At 39.4% G+C, this 23560-nt stretch overlaps 2 long non-coding RNA genes across 4 annotated transcripts; both read left to right on the plus strand.

Moving 5' to 3' along the window:
• The first annotated feature begins 5205 nt into the window (after positions 1-5205).
• On the plus strand, positions 5206-6184 carry LOC126195261 (uncharacterized). 2 transcript variants are annotated; one of them, XR_007538567.1, is made up of 4 exons: positions 5212-5346; positions 5421-5689; positions 5814-5951; positions 6058-6184. It is a non-coding gene; the product is annotated as an uncharacterized LOC126195261 (long non-coding RNA). The 2 variants fall into 2 exon arrangements; XR_007538566.1 differs by having other exon boundaries at positions 5206-5689.
• Positions 6185-16641: 10457 nt separating this feature from the next.
• LOC126194984 (uncharacterized) lies at positions 16642-22699 on the plus strand. 2 transcript variants are annotated; one of them, XR_007538539.1, is made up of 3 exons: positions 16642-16846; positions 17016-17198; positions 22360-22699. It is a non-coding gene; the product is annotated as an uncharacterized LOC126194984 (long non-coding RNA). The 2 variants fall into 2 exon arrangements; XR_007538538.1 differs by lacking the exon at positions 22360-22699 and adding an exon at positions 19941-21527.
• Positions 22700-23560: the final 861 nt, after the last annotated feature.

Raw genomic sequence — 23560 nt, forward strand, 5'->3', positions numbered from 1 at the left:
AAAGTTTCCCACTTTCATTTCTCTGCAAAATAAATTGTGCCTATAACATTTTAGATTTGGCGATTTCGAGTGGTGTGTGTGGACAATGACCACACTGGTTTACAATGAATACCACAGCATGTTGCTAGTATGCTGCCAGCTTGCAGACAGTTTGTAACCATAAAGTGTGTCCATTTGCAAGAGTTGCTCTGTCATTCATTTTTTTCGTAGCAGAACAACTATCCGCAGTCGATATCCATAGGAAGTTAATGTCTGTCTATGGGGAAGGCTGTATGGGCATTGAAATTGCTCAATAACACTGTGTACAGTTTGTGGAAGGACGCACAGATATGTGTGGCAAACAATGCACTGGGAAGCCCACTACAGTGATACATGATAATGCTGTTACTGCAATTTGCAGTATTGTTGAGGAAGATCTTCACATTGCCATTAACAGCATACTAACATAGCTTCCTCCAGGGGCTGCAACTGGACACACATACATTGCACCTTACTACTGCAAAGTCTGCGCAAGATGTCTGCCACATTTGCTGTGTGATGTCCATGAGCAGTGATGGATGGATTCAGCCAAAATTTTATGGAGATGCATCAGAGAGAGGGAGATCTATTCTTCAAATGGCTTGTCACTGGGGTGAGACCTGGGTCCATCGTTTGACTCCTGTGACATAACTTCAGGACGTGGTGTGGAAGAAACCTGGTGTAGAATGCCCCAAAACAGGAAAAGGTCACACACTGGGACTTCAAGGAGTGTTACTTTTTGGTCACTACCTCCTTCGAAATACTATAATAAATGCACGGAGATACTGTAATGTCTTGAGGAATCTGTGAGCTACCACTGAAAGAAAAATCCTTGACTTTTGTCTTGCAGAGTTCTCTTCTGTCATGACAATGCTTGGCCTCATACAGCTCGAATAGTCCAGGCAGAGTGCAAATGATTGAACTGGACAAGTGTTCCCGCATCTTCCAGATTCATCGGATCTTGCTCCCAAGTGATTTTCACACGTTTCCCCAGCTCAACACTAATAATAAAGTTACATCAACAGTAGTAACTTTTCTATGTGTACGTTTTGTATGCTGGTACTCAGGTGTAATTTTTTACCTCAGTGTACATGTCCAAGTGTAATTTTTCAAAAGAAAGTTATTACTTTGCACAACAGTGAGATCTTTAATATGACTGTGTACATAATGTAACTTTGTGTTCACTGGTGGTTGTATGTGACCTTTATTTAGCGCATATGAAGCTTCTGTGTTGAAAGTACCTGCGTGCATTATTACATGTAATCTTCATGAACAATACGCATCTGACCTACCACATATGACAGTTGTATTGCTGTGTAAACATCATGCATAATCTCATTGCTTATATTTCCAATGAAGAAGAATTATACAGCCACTGAGCTAAACAACATCAGAATATGAATGTGGTCTGAGTGGACAACCAGAGTTCGCTATGTTTGCAATGCAGTGTTGAACTCAGACCGTAATAATCATTTCAGCTTACTTGTGTCACAACATACAAACAGCTATCCCAGCAACTGCCTACCTGAAATAAATTATGCTGCTTTGCCATCATTTAAATTGCCTTGATATGTGCAATGCAAGATACTGTACCAGCTTTACGAGTGGTTATTAGTTAGATCTCACAAACTGAATTTTAAGTCCAAAATACTTTTCTCTTTCAAAATTTGTGAATAGTAAGTGAGATGTGGAGGCTTAATGATAAATAATTTGAAAAACTAACTGGACTGAATTACTGATCATTGTTACTATTATATGAGCACCAAAGACAAAGCTCTTCAAATTCATACTTTAGGCAAAACTTCAAGCATTCATAGAAATAACTTTTTAAACAAAATTTATATGCAGTAGTTAAAGATGAATTCATGTGTTTATGGGACAATTAAACAACAGACTATAATAGTCAAAAAGTGCAAGTTACAAAAATTCACAAACCAAAGCCGAGAATGTTCCATAAATGCAATATCCCACTTTCTGCAAGACTAATGCATGCTGTTGGATCTTACCTTCTTTAATAAATTCCAGGTCATAGAAACATCATTCCAAAGTTAGGCATTCACACCGTTACACACATCTGCTTCCAACCAGGTTCGACAACCAAGTCTCTCTTTCTCCCAAAGACTGACTATGTGAGACAAATGTAAATTCTGGAGTCTTCTTTATGCACGAGGAAAAGTGTTATCTGTGGGCAATATTGCATACAAAACTGAAACTTCTCATACTGTAACAGCCTTTCATCACCCTTCTAAACAAAAGTTTTGCAGAATGTTTCTTGCTAAGACATATAGCAAGGAACATTCAAGAAATTTGTTGATAAATAAAGAACAGGAGTATTAATATATGAATATAAATTATCTAGACACTTTAATGTGACCATCTACAAGATGCCTGAATGGCCATCTTTTGCAGCATTTGCAAAGTCAGTGAGGTTCTGGACCATACTGACAGGGATGTGCAGTCTTACTGAATGCAGTGCTGTGGCCAGCTGTGCTATGTCTCTCAGTTGGACCCATGGCACAAACAGCCTAATCGAGAGTGTCCTACAGATTGTCAATTGGGTTTAAATCCAGGGAGTATGGAAAACTCATCCTGGTGCTCTTTCAACCACAAACCTGCATTGCAAGCCGCGTGACACATTGCACTGTCCTCCTGATAGATGCCATTGTGCTAAGGAAAACCAAACTGCTTGCAGGGGTGGACATGGTCCCCAAGGATAGATGAATATTTGTGTTGATTGTGTCTTCCAAAATAATGAGATCACCCAGGGAATGCCACGAAAACATTTCCCAGGCCACAATATTCCCTCCTCCAGCCTGGACCATTCTGAAAATTGTTGCAGGGCATTCGCTTTCGGAGATTTCATGCTGTACACACAGATAACCATCTGTCCGATGAAGCATAAAACCTGATTCAGATGAAAAGGCCACCTGTTGCCACTCAATGGACATCCAGCTGCAGTATTGGCATGCAAATTCCAGCCTTTAACCACTGATGAACAGCAGTCATCATGAGTGTATGAATCAGGTATCTGCTGCAGAGGCCCACACACAGCAACATATGCTGAAAGGTCATTGAGGATACACTGTTGGTGGCTCCTTGGTTTATCTGCGCAATCAGTTGCTCAACAGTAGCACATCTATCTACCCATATAAATCTTTGCAGCTGTCGTTCACCCCTGTCATCTGTGGTCCGTGGTGCACAATAATTGCCTCTGTTATGGTTTCGTATAGCGCCATTTTGCCATGCAAAATATACTTTAACCATGGTTGCACATGAATAGTTTACAAACTTAGCTGTTTCAGAAATGCTTCCTTCTGTGGCCTGAAAGTCAATAATCATGTCCTTTTGGATGTCAGATATTTCATTCCATTTCCACATTACGGTGACTGCAGCATTTTCAGTGTCCCTCAACACACTTTATACAGGGTGATGCAGCTAAGTCATATCATCACTTGTATCTCCCCAAACGTAATAGACACAAAGATGTCGTTTGGACAGTGAATTGCAGGGACAGAGGGTACTTGAATACATCAAGTTCCATGTTTGTGCTATTTTTTATTACTGAGATATGAGGCCATCTTTGTTTTTTTTTAATGGAACCCTATGTTAAATTTGAGCGTAACATGATGGGAGTAAAAACACGGGTTCAAATGTGTGTATATCATAAAATTTAGGCGAATAGTTTTTGAGACACAGATATGTTTTCATATCGTGTTCGTCCCTCGAAGTGGCGTTGTCCAATGCGATCTCTCCGGTTGACCACTGAGGAACTTAACAGGTAAGGCGTTGTTTTCATGCTTCTCTTTTTTTTTCTTTATTGGGTTTCAATCCTCCCCACCAGTGCGGAGGGGGCAGGGGAGGGCTGGCAGCAGCGTAATATGCTGCTCTACACCCTACAGAAAAGTTCAAAAACATAATGGGAATAGAAACAAACAAGAAAAACAGGCGATAAAACTGAGACATTGTAAAAAAAAACAGTAAAATGGCGGTAAGGTGGTGAATTTAAAAAATAAAAACACTGCGGTGACGATGCGGATGAAGAAGTAGACATGCACAATTAAAAAACACGGCGACAGTCTGGTTTCTGTTCGCACGAGATAGAAACCTGCTTCTCGATAACGCCGCAAGGTGACGCACGAGGTAGCTGGAGAGAAGGGTATAAATGTGATGCTGGGGTAATAAGACATCGCATTTCCGTCACAGTTTCTTGGAGCAGATATGTACACCAAAGAAGAAAAGTTAGATATGCTTCTAGTAATGGTGAAAGCAGGAGAAATGCTGTTAGAGCAATAAAGCGATATGGAGAGCTGTATCCTGATCGTGAGAGTCCTACGCGCCAGCTTCTTGCACGTACTTGGAAGAAACTACTTGAATCGGGATCATGGAACGCCATACAGAGGACATGGCAGAAAACTGCAACTGGCGAAGTACATGAAGAGGGCGTTCTAGCGTTGGCGGGAGATGGCAAAAAATAACGTGACTGATAGAAATAACCGGTTACTGAGAAGTATTCGGTTACTGTGACAATCGCTCATCTCATACAGGCAATTATTTCAATAACATCCAACAGTGCCTCGCACCTTCTGTTAACCGAATATCGTACTACGCTTTTGCGTCAACTCATCGGAGATGAGGCTGCGAAGGAGAGGGATAGACCATGTGGAAGGCGTTCTGTAGTTCATGGGACAAACTGTGATATTGCGCGCTATTTGTTGATAAGAACTGTGTACTATTTCGTGCGTGTTCGTTACTTTTAGCACAAACAATTAAATAAAGTTAATGTCAGAGCGGTGGGTGATAGGAGCTGCAGTACAGGTACTAACAAATACGGTCGTTGAGCCACCGCCTTATATGTCACTTTAGCTTGGACGGGTAGTACAAAGAGAGTTACCATAAAGAATTCGAGCGACTATGGAAATAACTGTCAGAGATTGGTATTTTTCTCTGGCAGTTATTATTGGCCTACAGTTATCATTATTGGACAACGCTCTAGCGACAGCGGAACACGGGAAGTAACGTAGTTCACAGAAGTTACCACATCCAGTTGAGGGCGTTGCGAGTATTATCTTTGAAGTTGAAGACGAAATTTTTGGCACAGGCGTCTAAAGCTAGCGAAATGAGGGATGCTCAACTACCGGACGTACCGATAGATGGCTCTACCAGCTGATTACTGTCGTCTGTATTGACCGCCATATTCGAATTTGGCAAGAAGTTTCTCTCGGTCTGTACGGTGTATAAGGAATTAAGTATTATCGAAATGGTGATTTCTTGTTCCGCTTTCAATTGTACGAAGCGATGGAGTAAGGAAAGTGACTTACCATTTCACAGGTAATAGGACTACCGATACAATACGATAAAAAAAAAAGACTTAGTGCGTTTGCTAATGCGATGTTTTTGAACAGGTTTCTCCTAAAGCACCCAGAGCTGCTAAAGAAGTGTATTACTTCCGTGAAGCGGAAAGGTTTTAATCCTACGTCTTGCAGTTCTCTTTGCGGAAACCATTTGCGACAAGATGATTACGCAGTGAGCCCTAGAACGTGGAAGAAACGTCTCAAACCCGAAGCAGTGCCATCAGTTTTTGACTTTCCGACTCATTTGATGCCACCAAATAAACAGCGACGATGACATGTTGTTAGGATTTTGAGTGACAACGAATGCTTCTCCATTTGAGGTAGCTAATTAATTTCCTTGCTATGTGTGTGCTTTTTACTTTTGTGAATTTATTTCGTACGAACACAAATGAGCTACATAGGTCTAAGCAATGTTGTAATACAGGTCCATATTTTTGTTTTTAGCGTTCTGTCATAGAATCTGTGCTCGATTTGCCAGCTGCAGAACCTACTGATTGCGTGGAGAATGTTGTCAATGAGAATTCTTCCGTGGAAAGCATGTCCCAATTATCCAATGCAGAAGCTGCGAATTGTGTCAAAAACGTTAGTATAAGGGTGTTTTCACACGCCCAAAGTTTTCTTATAATATTTTTTCATCAAGCCTTGAGATATTTCAATCATATATAACGAAATTATTTCTTTGTTTCAGAGTGCAGTTGGTTCTTCAGCAATTGATTGTGGTATACAGTCGAAAGTAGAAATGGAAGACAAGGCGACCGAAACTTGCAATTTTTTCTCAGACATTGTGCACGAATTAAAACGTAAACTGAAGTGCGCCTGTGAAAAACTTCGAAGAAGAGAGAAGAAAGTATGTTCCATGAATGACATAAGTTCATTGAAGGAGAATGGGCATCTTCCTAAGAAGTTACATAATTTCCTCAATCATCAGAAAGGAACACAAGTGGAATTAGTGTGCAATTTAGTGAACAACTCTCTCTCGTCAAAGGGTAATAGATACACAACAAACGTGAAAATGTTTGTGATGACTGTGTACTTTTATTCACCAGCAGCATGTGATTACCTGCAAAAATTAATGCCTCTGCTCCATAAATCATTGATTTCCAAATGGGTGGCTAGTGTAGACTGTGAACCTGGCTTCTTAAAAGATTTTTTTAAGTACATTGATTTGAACCAAATTGTAAGGGACCAGTTCAGCGATTCATGTCTAATTGTAGACAGTATGGCAATTAGGAAGCAAGTAGTTTGGGACCGAGGAACTAAGCAATACACAGTTTTTTTTTTTTAGACTTTGGTGGGGAAGTTTCTCAGTCAAAAGAAGTAATAGAGGCATCTAAGGCTCTGACTTTCATGCTTGGCTCTATTAAAGGCAAATTTAAATGCCCGATTGCATATTTCTTTATCAACGGTGTACAGGCAAATAATCAGGCCACACTGATAAAATCTGCTTTGGGAGGCTGCATAGTTCTGGCATTAGGGTTTGGTGTGTTACATGTGATGGCTGCAAGGTAAATATAAGCACTTGGCTGTACTTTAAATTTTTCCAAGGGTGATTTTAAAAGCCACTTTCCTCATCCTGTGGAAAAATACAATGTTTATTGTATCTTTGACATGTGTCATATGATTAAGTTAGCCATAAATGCTGTAGCAGAAGTATCTATCGAGTCTCCGACTGGCATTATTAGATGGCATTTCATTGAGCAATTGAAGAAGGTACAACAAGAAGAAGGTATGACATTTGCCAACAAACTATCATAGCAACATATAAGTTATGTAAATAGAAAAATGAATGTTTCATTATCTACACAGACTTTGAATTCTAGTGTGGCAGATAGTATAGAGTTTTTGAGGAGGGTTTGTGAACCAAATTTTAAAGGAAGTGAAGCAACAGTAGAATTTTTGTATTATATTGATAGGATTTTTGATATTCTGAACTCCAGAAATCCATTAGGTAAAGGGTTACCCAAAACCATAGAAAACAAAACTGTAAAACTATTAGGAATGCATATTGATTCCAAACTTAACTGGGAAGAACACGTAAATCAGGTTTGCAAAAAGCTTTCAAGAGTCTCCTATCTCCTTTGGAAACTTAGGGACATGATTAGCATGAACTTTCTGAGAACAATGTACTGTGGACTCTTCCAGTCACATATTACATATGGCCTTCTCATATGGGGGCACAGCTCTCACAGTAACAAAATTTTGTTGATGCAGAAAAGAATGCTGCGCATAATGTGTAAAGTCGGTCCCACGGAGCACTGTCGTCCTCTCTTTATAAGGCTAAGACTGTTGACCATTGTAAACTTGTATATTTATATCTGTGTGTTACACATTAAAAACAATGGTATGGAAGGTGTTGTCAGGGAAGAAATTCATAACTACAACACTAGAAGGAAGGCAGATTATGATATACCAAGACACAGACTAACAAAAAGTAGTAACTCACACAAAGTGAATACCTTAAAAATATTCAACAAACTACCGCAATCTGCTCGGGACATGTCCACAAAAATTCTTAAACAAAATTTGTACAATTGGTTATCTGACAATCCATTTTATTCTATGCAAGAATATTATGATCTGAGTAGCACAGAGATAAACCTGTAATTGCATAATTAACTCAATTAACTACTATATATACTGTTACAAAATATTTCATATCTAATACCTTTGTATTTCAACTGTGTTAGGTAACTACTTTATTTGCCAGTGTTATGATGTGTTACGTAACTACTGTGTTTGCTACTACAATGTAACTCATTTTTGGTACCTTTGTATGTATCTGAAACAAGAATATGTATTAAGCATTGTAGTCACCTGCTTAAGGTTTAGGTTATTTGTAAGTTACTCATATGCTAATTATATCTATGCCTTATATATAGTGTCTGGAATATTAATATTATTTTATGTACTGACGAAGCCTATTTCATCTTGCATGATCAATGGCTAATAAAGAATCTTGAATCTATAAGAGCCCCCTGACACTTGACAACAAATCTTATTGGCTTGGTATTTTCAGACACTAAAAATTATATCAAAAGCTTAAAAATTATTGGTGTTCCGTTGCTGCTCCATGCAAGAAGTACTTTTGCTTTTGGGATAATTTTCGATATGCAGTCAGTCAGGCACATAGCTCTGTCAAGTATGCTTCGTGTCGAATCTCCTCTGAAGTATTTGCTGACATATAAACTGTCACAAGATCACATAGGGCTTTTTTTTCCTGCTTTCGGCCCAGAGGTAGTTGGAACAACAATCCAAATGCATACCAGTTCAAATGTGCCATGAGAAAGTTTCTCTTGGGTAACAGTGTCACTGTAATGAATGAGAATTGATCAAATTTTAATGTGTGTTGTTTGCCACCTGTTTATGATTTTCATGCAAGAAAGCATGTAGTAGAAAGTGATGAAAGTGTGCAGAAAATGAAATAGAGAAGTGGTGTGCACTTCTTGATGATAAGATTAAGTTCTCATTTTACAAGCAAAACATAGTCTATTATATTGCAGGATATGTGTCATTGCGCTTGTCAAGGCAGATCACATGCAAAGACTGTCTTCACATACTGAAGCCACCAGTAGTTAAATCTGCATTAGAATGTGATGCTCTCTATGCTTTTCCCAATATGGCCAGTAAAAATGCATTTGTAAATTTTGTTAACCGGGGAGAACTGGTTAAAACAAATGGCTGCGTATACTCTGTTGTAGAATACTCAGATAAACTGTTTCAGATGTTTGTGATTGCTGGGGATATGCGACGGAAATATATACAGGCCAAGATTTTGCATTCTGTTAAAAATAATTTTGTAGATTACCCATTTCCTGCTCTTGGTCATGATTACCGTTATGAAATTGGGATTGAGGACTTACATCAGACTCAACTTGTTTGTAAGATTGCATCCCTGTACTCCTGCATACGCTTAAAAACATATGGGAAAAAATGTCTGCTGAGAAAATTTTAAACAACAAATCAAGTATAAGGCAGAAGTTAAATAAACTCATATTGTTTAATCATGTATAGTGCGCAAATTGGAAAAGATTATGTAATGGAACATTCCATGCAGATGGGTGTGATATTTTGACAGCTTTTTTAAAACTTTGTCCATAGATTTGTTGTTGTGGAATGATGAACTTCAAAGGATGAATCACATTGAAGTAAAATTAACTCTTTACATCCTGTGTAGATATTGTAACAAAATTGTAATTGTTTATTATATAAGCTTATTTTAAGATGTTTGGTGTTACAAAATATGCACTTGCATTAAAAACAGGTGATTTGTGTGAAATTAATGGGAAAAAAAGTTCTGAGACTTATTTGACAGATGGCTTTCAGTGTGAGAAAATATTTCCCTCAATAACCATGTTAACTTGAATTTGATCTAATGGAGTATGCAGTGGCCCTATGTTTCAAACAGTAATGTTTGTGGATACTCTGCAACATAAGAGCAATAAAATTGTTACTCTGTCAGTTCTTGTTTTAATACTTCCTAGAATGAACACAATGTTCCAATTGATCATAAGCATTCTTTTTACTTTAGAACCATTCTAGAATAAGGGAGCCTGAGTCAGGTGAAACCTAATTCTCTGAATTTTGTCTTTATTTTGCTAGGAGGTCTTTCTATTATATTTTCCTGTGTTGGAAGGGGGGGGGGGGGAGAGATAATGCAAATAATCATATAGAATTATCTTTCTAGCACTACAAAGTACAGAATACAGTGATTGCAGTTGCACTTGGCAATCTAGGAAATTTCAGTACTTGTTACATGCCTAATTTTCATCATTTACCTTAATTATATGGTTGCACTTTTTGCTGATTTGAACTGTGTACTAAATGTTAAAAATATTTTGTTTGGTCATAGTAATAAAAGCATTTCATTTTGTTAGTTCATATGTCCCACATGGAACTGAAGTTATGACGACAAAGGAAGGAATTAACATTAAGGAATCTTACTTCACAGAAATTATGTAACAATGGTTACACTTTTTGCTAGTTAACGTTAACATAAACCATTTAGTTTTCCATTAAGAGTGAAAGCAGTTGCACGAGTCACGTGTAGAACAAAGTTACCCATAGGGAACTAAAGTATTTTACGTTTGAGCTGTTGCAGGCCCAAAGTATTGTGCTCTTCATATTTCTATTTAAAAAAGTTTGTAACTCAAATTACCAGACAATTTGGAATCTGTACATACATGTGTGTAGCAAAGTACTTTTCATGTGCCATGTGGAACCTTTAATTTTCTGGTTTAAATATAATTTATTTCATGAATTACCTTTAATACCAACAATGTCTGAATGCATTATTTACCATTTAGAACAAGCAATATTAGTGTACAGGATAACAAACCTCATGAAAAATGGGAGAGATTGTTCTGTAGAGAACTTGGAATGGCTCTCTATCAATAGCAGGTAAAAAGAAGGCTTCTATTAAATGTTCAAAGAAACCAGTCAGCACCTCTTAATTATACAGTAATAAAACAATTTACTTTTTTCAGAATTTCTGGTAAGTATTAAAAGTGTGAAGACCTATTCAATTAGTATTTGCTTTACCAATAACCTGTAGTACAAGCACACATAGAAGCAGGTAATTATGGGAGTAAAGAGTTATGTTAAAATTAAAGATACTGACTGGTATTACTTGCTCACAGAACATTGTAGTTGCTGTACAGTTAATGCTGTAAGTGGTGTACCCAATGTGATTCCTGGAGGATATAATATTCTGTTATCCTATAGGAGTGCACTGGTACCACACCTATTGAAAGTAAGTTTTGCTGTGGAATAGTTGTATCAGACGTCTGTACCAGAAAACAAATCTCCACTGTGACACCCTTATGTTCTTGGTATGCTATTAGCTATTTATTACAGGAATACTCTAAACATGGAGGAGGGAGGGGGAGAGAGAGAGAGAGAATGAGAATGTAGAGAATGTTACTCTCTTTCCAGATACTGTTCTATTTCTTCAAACCAATTCTGAATTTCTCAGGTTATTACATATTATTTACTGTACATAGTCCAGCAATACTTCTGTTGTTACCGGATAGTTTGTAATTTGGCACTACCTTTGTGCCACTGGTATTGGCTAGTGTACTTTTGCAGATAAGAAACTCGGCTGGACTAGAATGTCCTGTCAGTATAGAACAAATTCAGACAATATGGAACTTACAAAATTGTTGAGGCTTTCGTGGCCACTTGTTGACAAACTGCCTATTGGCTTCTGTCTCGGGTTCTTCGGCCGACGTTCATCTAATGATTTTTCTGACGTTTCGCCAGCACGAGTGGCTGGCATTGTCAAAGCTTCACCCTCCATTGCCGGTGGTGAACTGGAGCCGAGCTCGCGGGCGCAAGCTATATGTACCTGGCGCGCCAACGTCCGAGGGCTTCTCCGCGGTCATTTCCGGTGCGGTTCTCCTCTTGCTACCTGCGACGGTCGTTCGCTGCAGTACGGGAAGCCAGGATCCGTTGACCTTAAGGCTTTCCTCTTTCTTGTTCAAACTGTTCGCGTGTTTTTGTATTTCTACAGCTTCTCTGAACAAGCGCGTGTGATAGTGCTTCTCTACAGCCAGAACTTCCGTGTCGGCGAATTTTATTACATGGTCGGTCTCATTCAGTGCGTGCTCTGCCACGGCCGATTTCTCCACCTGCCCCAACCTGCAATGTCGCTTATGCTCTTTGATCCTGGTGTTAATGGATCGTCCAGTCATTCCGACATAAACTTTTCCGCATGTGCATGGTATGCGGTATATTCCCGACATTGCAAGTGGGTCTCTTTTCTCCTTCGCCGATCTAAGACACTCTTTGATCTTCCTTGTCGGTTTGAAAATCGTCTTTACGCCATGTTTGCGCAATATACGGCCGATTCTGTCCGTCACTCTGGGAATGTATGGCAGAAAGGCCGTACCCGACAATTCTTTTTCCGGTTCCTTACTTCGCCGAGGGTTGGGCTCTGTTACACTTCTAATATAATTTGTGGAGTAACCATTGCTCCTCAGGACAGTTTCCAGGTGTTGCATTTCTCGTTTGAGGTGTTGCGGCTCACATATTCGTCCTGCTCTCGTTACGAGCGTACTAATCATGCCTCTTTTCTGGCTCGGGTGGTGGTTTGACAGTTTGTGCAGGTATCGGTCCGTGTGAGTCGGTTTTCGATACACACTGTGTCCCAGATCTTCGCCGTCCCTTGTGACCAGAACATCTAGAAATGGCAGTTTCTTGTCCTTTTCTACTTCCATGGTAAATGTTATGTTGGCATGGAGGCTGTTCAAGTGTCTTAGGAAGTCACTGAGCTGTTCTTCACCATGGCTCCACACCACGAAAGTATCATCGACGTACCTGTACCACACCTTAGGTTTGTACGTCGCCGAGTCCAGCGCCTGTGCTTCGAATTGTTCCATGAAGAAGTTGGCCACCACTGGAATGAGAGGACTACCCATGGCGACGCCTTCCAGCTGTTCGTAGAAATCGCCATTCCACGTGAAATAGCTCGTGGTGAGACATGCATGGAAGAGCTTTCTGATGTCTAGCGGAAAAATGGAACCGATGTGCTCCAGAGCGTCACTGAGTGGCACTTTCGTAAATAACGAAACAACATCAAAGCTGACCAGGATGTCGTTTGGTGCAAGTTTCAGTTTCTTCAGCTTCTCAATGAAATGTCCTGAGTCCTTAATGTATGTGTCGGTCTTCCCCACGTGTGGCTGGAGCAGAGAGGCCAAGTGTTTTGCCAGTTTATATGTCGGTGATCCAGGAGCGCTAACGATCGGTCTCAGTGGAACGTTGTTCTTATGGATCTTGGGTAATCCATACAGCCGAGGTGGTAGGGCTTCTGTGTTGCGCAGGTTCCTCTGTATGTCCGCCGGCACAGAAGACGCCTTGATTAATCGATTCGTATTCCGTGTGATACGTTGCGTCGGATCTGCGCTTAGTTTTCGGTACGTCGTCGGATCTAATAGGTCTCGGATCTTTTGCTCATAATCTTCGGTCTTCATTACGACGGTCGCATTCCCCTTATCGGCAGGCAGTACCAATATACTCTTGTCGGCGTTGAGATTCTTAATGGCTTGTACCTCTTCTTTCTTCAGGTTGCAAGCTGGTGGTTTTGCTCGGCGCAGTATCCTGGCTGTTTCCGTGCGTATTTCCTCTGCCCTTTCACAAGGAAGGGTACGAATGGCTGCTTCGGTGTTGGCAATGATGTCCTCCATAGGTATAGTTCTCGGGATGATAGCGAAATTCCCTCCTTTTTGAAGAACAGACACTTCCTCTTCGGTCAATTGTCGTTCAGTGAGGTTGACCACTGTGTGTGACATGTCGGGAGTCGCCTTGTCGGTGTGCTTCCGGCATCTTTCAAACTTTTTCTTCTGTCGATCGGTGCAACGCTCGAGTTCGTTCTGCATGCTCCTGTGAGTGATGCTGTCAATCTTGTCCCAGTCGTCTCGATGCATTCTGCTACTTAGTTGATAGAAAAGGTCCAGAAGTTCCTGATCCGTTCTTGCCAAGTCTCTCCGTGTTGTATGTAAACTTGCACCAAACGACATCCTGGTCAGCTTTGATGTTGTTTCGTTATTTACGAAAGTGCCACTCAGTGACGCTCTGGAGCACATCGGTTCCATTTTTCCGCTAGACATCAGAAAGCTCTTCCATGCATGTCTCACCACGAGCTATTTCACGTGGAATGGCGATTTCTACGAACAGCTGGAAGGCGTCGCCATGGGTAGTCCTCTCAGTCCAGTGGTGGCCAACTTCTTCATGGAACAATTCGAAGCACAGGCGCTGGACTCGGCGACGTACAAACCTAAGGCGTGGTACAGGTACGTCGATGATACTTTCGTGGTGTGGAGCCATGGTGAAGAACAGCTCAGTGACTTCCTAAGACACTTGAACAGCCTCCATGCCAACATAACATTTACCATGGAAGTAGAAAAGGACAAGAAACTGCCATTTCTAGATGTTCTGGTCACAAGGGACGGCGAAGATCTGGGACACAGTGTGTATCGAAAACCGACTCACACGGACCGATACCTGCACAAACTGTCAAACCACCACCCGAGCCAGAAAAGAGGCATGATTAGTACGCTCGTAACGAGAGCAGGACGAATATGTGAGCCGCAACACCTCAAACGAGAAATGCAACACCTGGAAACTGTCCTGAGGAGCAATGGTTACTCCACAAATTATATTAGAAGTGTAACAGAGCCCAACCCTCGGCGAAGTAAGGAACCGGAAAAAGAATTGTCGGGTACGGCCTTTCTGCCATACATTCCCAGAGTGACGGACAGAATCGGCCGTATATTGCGCAAACATGGCGTAAAGACGATTTTCAAACCGACAAGGAAGATCAAAGAGTGTCTTAGATCGGCGAAGGAAAAAAAGAGACCCACTTGCAATGTCGGGAATATACCGCATACCATGCACATGCGGAAAAGTTTATGTCGGAATGACTGGACGATCCATTAACACCAGGATCAAAGAGCATAAGCGACATTGCAGGTTGGGGCAGGTGGAGAAATCGGCCGTGGCAGAGCACGCACTGAATGAGACCGACCATGTAATAAAATTCGCCGACACGGAAGTTCTGGCTGTAGAGAAGCACTATCACACGCGCTTGTTCAGAGAAGCTGTAGAAATACAAAAACACGCGAACAGTTTGAACAAGAAAGAGGAAAGCCTTAAGGTCAACGGATCCTGGCTTCCCGTACTGCAGCGAACGACCGTCGCAGGTAGCAAGAGGAGAACCGCACCGGAAATGACCGCGGAGAAGCCCTCGGACGTTGGCGCGCCAGGTACATATAGCTTGCGCCCGCGAGCTCGGCTCCAGTTCACCACCGGCAATGGAGGGTGAAGCTTTGACAATGCCAGCCACTCGTGCTGGCGAAACGTCAGAAAAATCATTAGATGAACGTCGGCCGAAGAACCCGAGACAGAAGCCAATAGGCAGTTTGTCAATATGGAACTTTTTACACTAAATTTGCAATATAATGACACCCTTGTCTCACACAGATTGTAGCAGCCATTGGGGTGCCTGTTTGGCCAGCTTCTGTAGCTTTCGCTTTCAAGTTTGGTGTTGGCTTGGGCCCTATACTGACAACCAGTCATTCCAGTGACAGATACCATCTCAAAGATTGGAACCAAGATTCACAGAAATAAAATTCCATGGTTATAATTCATAGTGTAATTAATTTTGCTCACTCACATGTTTTGAATTCCATTTTAAAATAAAACCATGGTACCAGTCATTGTTTGGGTGTCAGACTGGAAAATTGGTTTTAAGACACCCCAACCATAAAATTAACAGCTGTGATCGATGTTATTTTCAGCAAGTTCCTTCACTTCCTACATCATCATGGATCGGTCCAATATAATATTAGTACTAGGCTTAACTTCCAAATGATACAATTCATGCATTTAAGTGAAGCCTTAACGTTGGCCTTTGTGTTTGTCTCATTTAAACGTATTTCTTGTCTCGTATCAAAGACTGAAGCACTGTCAAAAACTGGTGCTTCTACCTTATCACTCTGTTAAAATACACCAAGCACGTACAGCAGTTAATAAAATCATGGCATTTAAATTTCTGATCAAAGAGAGAGCCAAATTCGTAAGTGCATGTTGCAATTACAGTGTCAGCATATATGTAGATCGGTAATGCATCACTTCAGATAAAGAAAAATAATAAATTTTTCCGTTTATACGTAAGTAATACTTTGACAGTTCAGTTGTAATTTCTGTTGACAGTAAAGATACCCCTAAGCAAACGCAAACGATGTCAACTTTTTATTTGAAGAGACGTCTTCACTGTTTTGCACACTAGATTTTTCGAATTATACCTGTAGTTAATAGCTTTGGCAAGTAAGGTAATTTGTTGACCTCCATTGAATCTTAAATAGTGTTTTAAAACGGGCAAATAAGTAAAGCACTCATAAAATTAATAGTAAATGATTTATAGGTCAGCTTGTCAAACTTCCAAAACACACTCGAATTTAGGAATTTCATAGCAGGACTGTCACTGTTTTTTCTCGCTAGATTAGAGACACTTCATTATGTTGATGTGTAGATATCTAGAACATCCAATATAAAAGACTTATGAGGGCGCAGAACGAAAAACATTTTCATCCGTGTTTTGACACTTCGTTTCTTGCCAAATTCAGATATGGCGGACACCAGTGATCTCTGGCGGACACTCAACGATATGAACTTTGGCCGGCACGTGCTACAGCCATCTATCGGTAGTTCCGGTAGTTGAGCATCCCTCATTTCGCTAGCTTTAGACGCCTGTATTTTTGGCGGGCAGAGAGGTCTGTGACCTGTGTTTGTTATTGTTTTCGTCGAGGAGGTGGTAGATGTTGCACTTGCATGGAGCTGTTGTAGTACTTCAGTAATAGGCTATTGTGATTTGTAAGAGATGAAAACCGGTACGCAGGAACGCAAAATTGTTGGAGAAAAATCAGGAACGTAATATGCATTCGTATTCTGGGAGGCAAACAAGCTGATCGAAGATGATTGTGGTGAGAATATCGTATTTTCCCATAGAATATAAATGTATAGGATTTAGTTAATACTGTGACGTATGTAGTCAAACTGCACGTGTAGTGTTGTACTCATGAACGTTATAAGCGGCAGATTTAGTTTCATAGCTGTGTTGTATGCAACTTAGTGCTGTTGTGGCTGTTCCAGGCTTCTTCAAATGTAACTATCGTTTAAACACGTTGAGATGTTAAGTAATGGAGTTGTTGAACTTTATTTTGTGTCACTGAAGTTTATAGCGAAAACCTCGCTAAAAAAAAGGAAGAGAAATGCAGCAAAACTGGAGATACAGTGGGAAATTCGCATTTGCAAAACAAGATGCTGAAATAGGAGGTAAGGATTCTCGCCAGACATTCAGAAAATTCGTAAATCAAATCAGTGTCTAGAAAATTCACTCTTCATTATTAATCATAAGTACCATTAGGGAGTAAATGGTTTATGATGTAAGTATTAGAATTTAAATCTTCGAATGAACGGTTCTTAGATCTTAGCTGCGCTGCTTAGAAAGAATATGCTGTAGAAAAGATTGAATAAAAGTATGCTGTTTGTGGGCCAGTACAGTGAGAAAGATCTCCTAAGTGCAAAAGCAGGCAGTACTGGCCATTTTGGGTTGTACCAAAAAGATGCAAACTCTGAGCAAATCTTCCAACAGTAATTAAGTTTCATTCTTGATAATTTAGTCCTGTTTTCTTGCCAATTGGCAGTCATTGCCTCATCACCATTTACTACCTGAGACTAACATGTGGTTATTCGCACAAGGTCAGGCGCTGATGCTACACCCATCTTCTTTGACCCGTAAGGTCATGGTGAGCCTTGATTATTTTTGAGTCTTTGTGTTTGTAGATTGTGTTTTGTATGATTTGATAGCTCTGTTGTGCTGGAGATATATATATATATATATATATATATATATATATATATATATATATATGTGAGTAGTTTGAGATGAATGTTTCAGGTTGCTATTGAAAGAATTTTCGCTGGATTTCTGGTGAGTTACTTTGAACATCAACAAAAGCAAACCTAGGATAATGGGATGTATTCTAATTAAGTTGGGTGATGCTGAGGGAATTAGATTAGGAAATGAGACACCTAAAGTAGTAAAGGAGTTTCACTATTTGGGGAGCAAAATAACTGATGATGGTCGAAGTAGAGAGGATATAAAAAAATGTTGACTGGCAATGGCAAGGAAAGCATTTCTGAAGAAGAGAAATTTGTTAACATCGAGTATAGATTTAAATGTCAGGAAGTCATTTTTGAAAGTATTTGTACGGAGTGTAGCCATGTATGGAAGTGAAACATGGACGACAAATAGTTTAGACAGGAAGAGAATAGAAGCTTTTGATATGTGGTGCTACAGAAGAATGCTGAAGATTAGATGGGTAGATCACATAACTAATGAGGAGGTATTGAATAGAATTGGGGAGAAGAGGAGTTTGTGGCACAACTTGACAAGAAGAAGGGGCCGGTTGGTAGGACATGTTTTGAGGCATCAAGGGATCACAAATTTAGAATTGGAGGGCAGCGTGGAGGGTAAAAATCATAGAGGGAGACCAAGAGATGAATACACTAAGCATATTCAGAAGGCTGTAGGCTGCAGTAGGTACTGGGAGATGAAGAAGCTTGCACAGGATAGAGTAGCATGGAAAGCTGCATCAAACCAGTCTCAGGACTGAAGACCACAACAACAACAAAAACAACTTTGAATTTGCATATTTTGGCTGATGGATTCATTTTTGTTTGGAAATATTATTGCCCTGTGTTTCTTGTCATCGGAGATTTAATATTTTTCTCTTTTCTTCTGTTGTGAAGAAGATACAGATACTTATGAGTAGCTCATTGCTTGTTGCAGTGGGCTAAGTTGTTTGTGTGTGTATTGAAATTGGTGGTGGTGAAAGTTTTCATGAATTATCGGGATTTCCTTGTTAGTGTTCAGTAATTGTTGGATTGTTATTGGTAGGTATAATAGGTACTGATGTACCATCTTTGGTTAGTGAGCATGGTTTGGTTTGTTGTATTGAGAACTTTGGTTGGATAGAGTAAGTGAAATTGTGGTATCTAGGGCTATGCCTTGGCTGTGTGGGTGAAGTGAAATTTGCAACACCATGTTTTAGAGTGGTTGGTTCTTGGTATCGAGGGCTTTGTTGGGGCTATATAGGTCAAGTGAAAATTGTGTTGAGTTTCTGAGTTCTGTATGGGTTACTGGTATTGAGGTCTTCATTTGAGCTGTGTAGGTCGCATGAAATTTACAGTACCAATAGTTTTCATTATTGTAATTTTTTTGTTAAATTTTGAGGATTCCGTGTGCTTGATTTTTGGGTGAATAGGCCTATTTGTTTTGCAGTGATGTCATTATTCGGAAATACGGAAGCGTCCGATCCCGCCCATCTGCTTTGACCCATGACGTCACAAATATGGCGGAAACAAAAACAAACACACACACTTTCCACAAGAAGCCTAATGACACTAACGGGACAAGCGCGGGAAATGGGGTGTTTTGGGTGGGGGGCAAACTAAATATAAACAAATTTAGATGCCTTGCGTAGCTACAACGTGTAAGTGAAGACAGCCATGCATGAACACCCACCCACCTCCCGAGGGGTCGTAACCCCTGCAACCCATAGAAGATAAAGATGCTTCAGTAGTTGATTAGTGTTTTTTGTCTTTTGAAAAAAAAAAAAATCTCACGGGATAGAACGAACAGATCAGAAAGATAAATATAATAAACTAAAACAGAAATTGGAGGAAACAGATAATTAAAATAAGTAATAAGTGTTTTTAAATTTAAAAAAAAATCTCACGAGATAGAACGAACAGATCAGAAAAGTAAATAAAATAAGATAAAACGGAACTGGAGACAGCCACACTCAAACCAAACTCCGCGCTGTCATGACGTTACACACGACAACACCCTTACGTCACGGGTCAAAGCCGACGCGTGGGATCAGACGCTTCTGTCGACCCCATTATTCTCACTGTCATTTATTTAGTTTGTCCTCTTCATTTGGTTGCCCTGTTAGTTTCATTCTGTTGCTGGAGTTAAGTGCTTCACATGCTGTTTATGTTTGTTCGCAGGTGTAATAAGTGATGTAGTGGTCACCATATTGTATGTGTTTGAAATAGTGCACACTATGTTGATGGCATTACTGGTCAAAACAGGCAAGTGGAGTCATGACTTTACGTCAACCTACCTTTTATAATTGAGAAGTCGATCACTTTATATAAACTGAATTTGTTCTATGGATATATTTTCTGTGTGTTTTGATTAGTTAAAAATAATGCTGTGTTCAAAGGACCATTGTTCTGTTTCTATCAAAATGGTGTAGATTACACTGATTTTACACTCTGTGTCTTTTTTTGTGTTTATGGTTACACACTGGCTATTGACAGATTTCCAGCCAGCTTATTGGCAGAAAAGTAATAATAATGAACATATTGGTCTCTGTCACTACTTGTGTTACTGTTATGGAATGTTGACATCTACTTCTAAATAGCACAAGCAATCATTGTAGTCTTTTATACCACAATGTTTTTGTTAAATATCCATCTTTAGAGCAGAAGTTACCAGAAGAAGCAATTTCAGTTCATATTTAAATTTTTGTAAAGTTTTACAGCAGCCAGTTGCCTTTGGTTTTATTCTTCAGTTTCTATTTACCATGACTGTTTTAAATTGACAAGTGGTTTATCATCAGATAGTACATATTTATTGCATATTTGCAGCATTCTTGTGGCTCATGTAGTTATGGCGAGAGAACGAAACGTATACACACCGAATGTGGTGAGAAGTATGTACAGTTCATGCCTGGCCACAGCTGCACAACTCCAACAATGCTGCAAACATGCAATAAATATGTACCATCTGATGATACTGATTCAAAACAGATCTTGGTAAATAAAGATTGAAAAATAATACAAAACGTGGCTGACAGTAATTTCTGGAAAGTTTTTTTTTTCCCACCTCGCAGATTATATTAGTGGAAAAAATAATAGAAATTTTTTGTGGCTATTGTGAACCTTTGGCAGACTTAGTGATAAACAATTATTATATTTTTCTAAATTTTGATTAAAATAACCTCTTGGTTGACAGATAGCAATGATGGCGCAGGGTTGTTTGTTACATAGGCCTACATCATTCCACATACTTAGAATGAGTAAGAGCTGCACATGCAATGCAAATAGATCAAAACATATGTTCAGATTACTTTTATTGTTGTCATTGTCAGTAGCAGTGGGAAGTACATCAGTGGGGATGGTGGATAGGGCAACAGTTGGCTTTTGCCTTCCTGTACATTGTACTGCGGCTGAGAAAGCTGTGTGGTGCCTAGAAAAAATCAGTCATTATAGTGGGCACATAGGTGTCAAGAACTGCAGTTGGCTGACTCTTAGCCACTGCTACAATCACAGAATTATTTTAGTCTAGGCGTAATGTGGTAGTGAAAAATCAGTTAAAGCTGAAATTTGATTTGCACTATCGAAACAAGACAGAAATATAACTTTTGTGTAAACTTTGCATCCTTAACTAAGATGTACTATGGTATGAAGATATTTGAGAAGCTCAAATCTAACATACAAGAAGTAATTAGTATCTCAGCAAATTCAAAGGAAAATTTAAAACACATCTCATTAGTGACTCCAGCCACTGATTATCTTAGTGCAAGGATTTGATTCGTTCTTTAGATGGATGGCAGATAGTGTGTTGTAAACTGTCCTATGTAATTACATATTTAGGTTACTGTTTTCTTTGAAAAAATACTTGATTATTGAAGTAAATATTAAGTTTCTTGTAAGACAGCTTGCAGCTACCTAATATAACTGAAGTAGCAGCAGCTTTCTTTCTAATTCAGTAGAACACATGTAACTGGCATAAACAGAACTAGTATTAAGCAGTATTGTGATAGTTTCTTGTTAATATAGTGTACAGCTTAAGCAATGTTTGGTTGTCTTTTGTTAATGTTCACCTTCACTTGCTCTTTAGCCCTGTAGGTGCACCTTCTTGGTGTCATGTACAGATTGTAATGAATGAGTAGAAGAAATTTATATTCTTTTTGAAATTGTAATGGCTTATGTATGTCAAGCCACATCAGTAAATGTATATAATATGAATGTGCTCTTAGAATGCTTAATGCCTTGGACATGTACCTACATAATGACTGTCGGTAAATCCGTAGCATCACTATCTTCAGCTGCCCAGTTGCAATGTCGATGCAATACATGATCAGATTAGCTTATTATATGTTCCAGCATTTGACAACTTAATATGTGCTCAAATGCAGGAGAGTACTCTTAGGTACTTCATTCGAGATTGATTTGCACCTCATTGGCGACAGAGTCATGTAGTGTACATACAAAATTCATATTACTGATCAGTACATACTTAATTCTCTTCTAATTTGACATGTAGTGATGTTATTCTACTTACGTCTGTTCTTTCCATTACTGCCAGGTTCTATCAAAAAATATTCGATAAGTCATTCAGTCTTTGATTTATTTTCAGAAGCACATTGCAAATCCAGTACCACAACAGAATGACTACAGGATTACACAACCAAACATTCTCTGACACCACCCTATATTTTCTGAGATGGTTACTAGGGATAAGTCACAGCCAGTACCCAGGCTCATTATTTTTATTTTACCATCTGTGCCAAATTAGTGTGTCTGGTAATATATTAATGTTATGGCACTGTCAATAGCAGTATCATAGATACACTTTAAGAAAATGATATGGTTTACATTCCACTGTGAAAACCCACTGTCATAAAATGTTTATTGAAGTGGATGACACTTGTATCTCTTGTGTTGGAGTTACTGTTGCAATGAATGTGATTTTTTAGTATGACATGTTAAAAACTGCAGTAAAATAAATTTGTTTATTGCAAAAGGAGTTATGTTTGTTACATATGTTGTCACATTTTATATGTGTGTTCACAATCCCTGCTCCCATCCCCGCCCAGAGAAAGTAATTACACAATCGTTGCATATATTTATATATATTGTGTGTGTGTGTGGGGGGGGGGGGGACGACGACATCAGCTTGTATATGTTTAGATTAAGGTATAATGAGCCATTTGTAACACATTCAGCCAGTGATACACAGCTTCTTATTTTGCATGTGTTCAGTTCTTTTTCTTTGATTCTTTCCACGCATCACCTCTCCTCTGCTTGTAACTTCAGGTTGATCAGTCTGTGAGAGTACATAATGGGCTATGAAAATGAACATTTATTTATAACAGTTTCTTCTAGATATGTTCAGATTGGTTTGACCTTTTGGATGTGTCATGATCTTGAAGAAACAGAATAAGTAAAAGTATTAACAGCTATGACCAATGCTTGATTTGTAAAAAAGAAGAGGTACCAGTACTGTGACTTAGCAGAGGTATCGGTATGGCATACCATCACAATCGAGCACTGGTTATAACAACAAAAGCAGATGTTTGGTTTAATATAGTGATTCCAGTAACTGTATCTGGATTGCTTTGTCATCTCACAGCAATAAAAAAAGGAAGATTTAAGTTTGACAGCATTATGAAAAGGATAGTTGCTACTCACCATATAGTGGAGTCACTGATTCGCAGATAGGCACAACAAAAAGACTGTCAAACACAGCTTTCGGCTAAACAGGTCGTTATTAGATTTAGACAGCATACAACACACAAACGCAACAAGTGCAGACATGGCCGCAGTCTCTGGCTGCC

Source organism: Schistocerca nitens, chromosome 7 (genome assembly GCF_023898315.1).
Source record: "Schistocerca nitens isolate TAMUIC-IGC-003100 chromosome 7, iqSchNite1.1, whole genome shotgun sequence".
Taxonomy (NCBI): Eukaryota; Metazoa; Arthropoda; class Insecta; order Orthoptera; family Acrididae; genus Schistocerca; species Schistocerca nitens.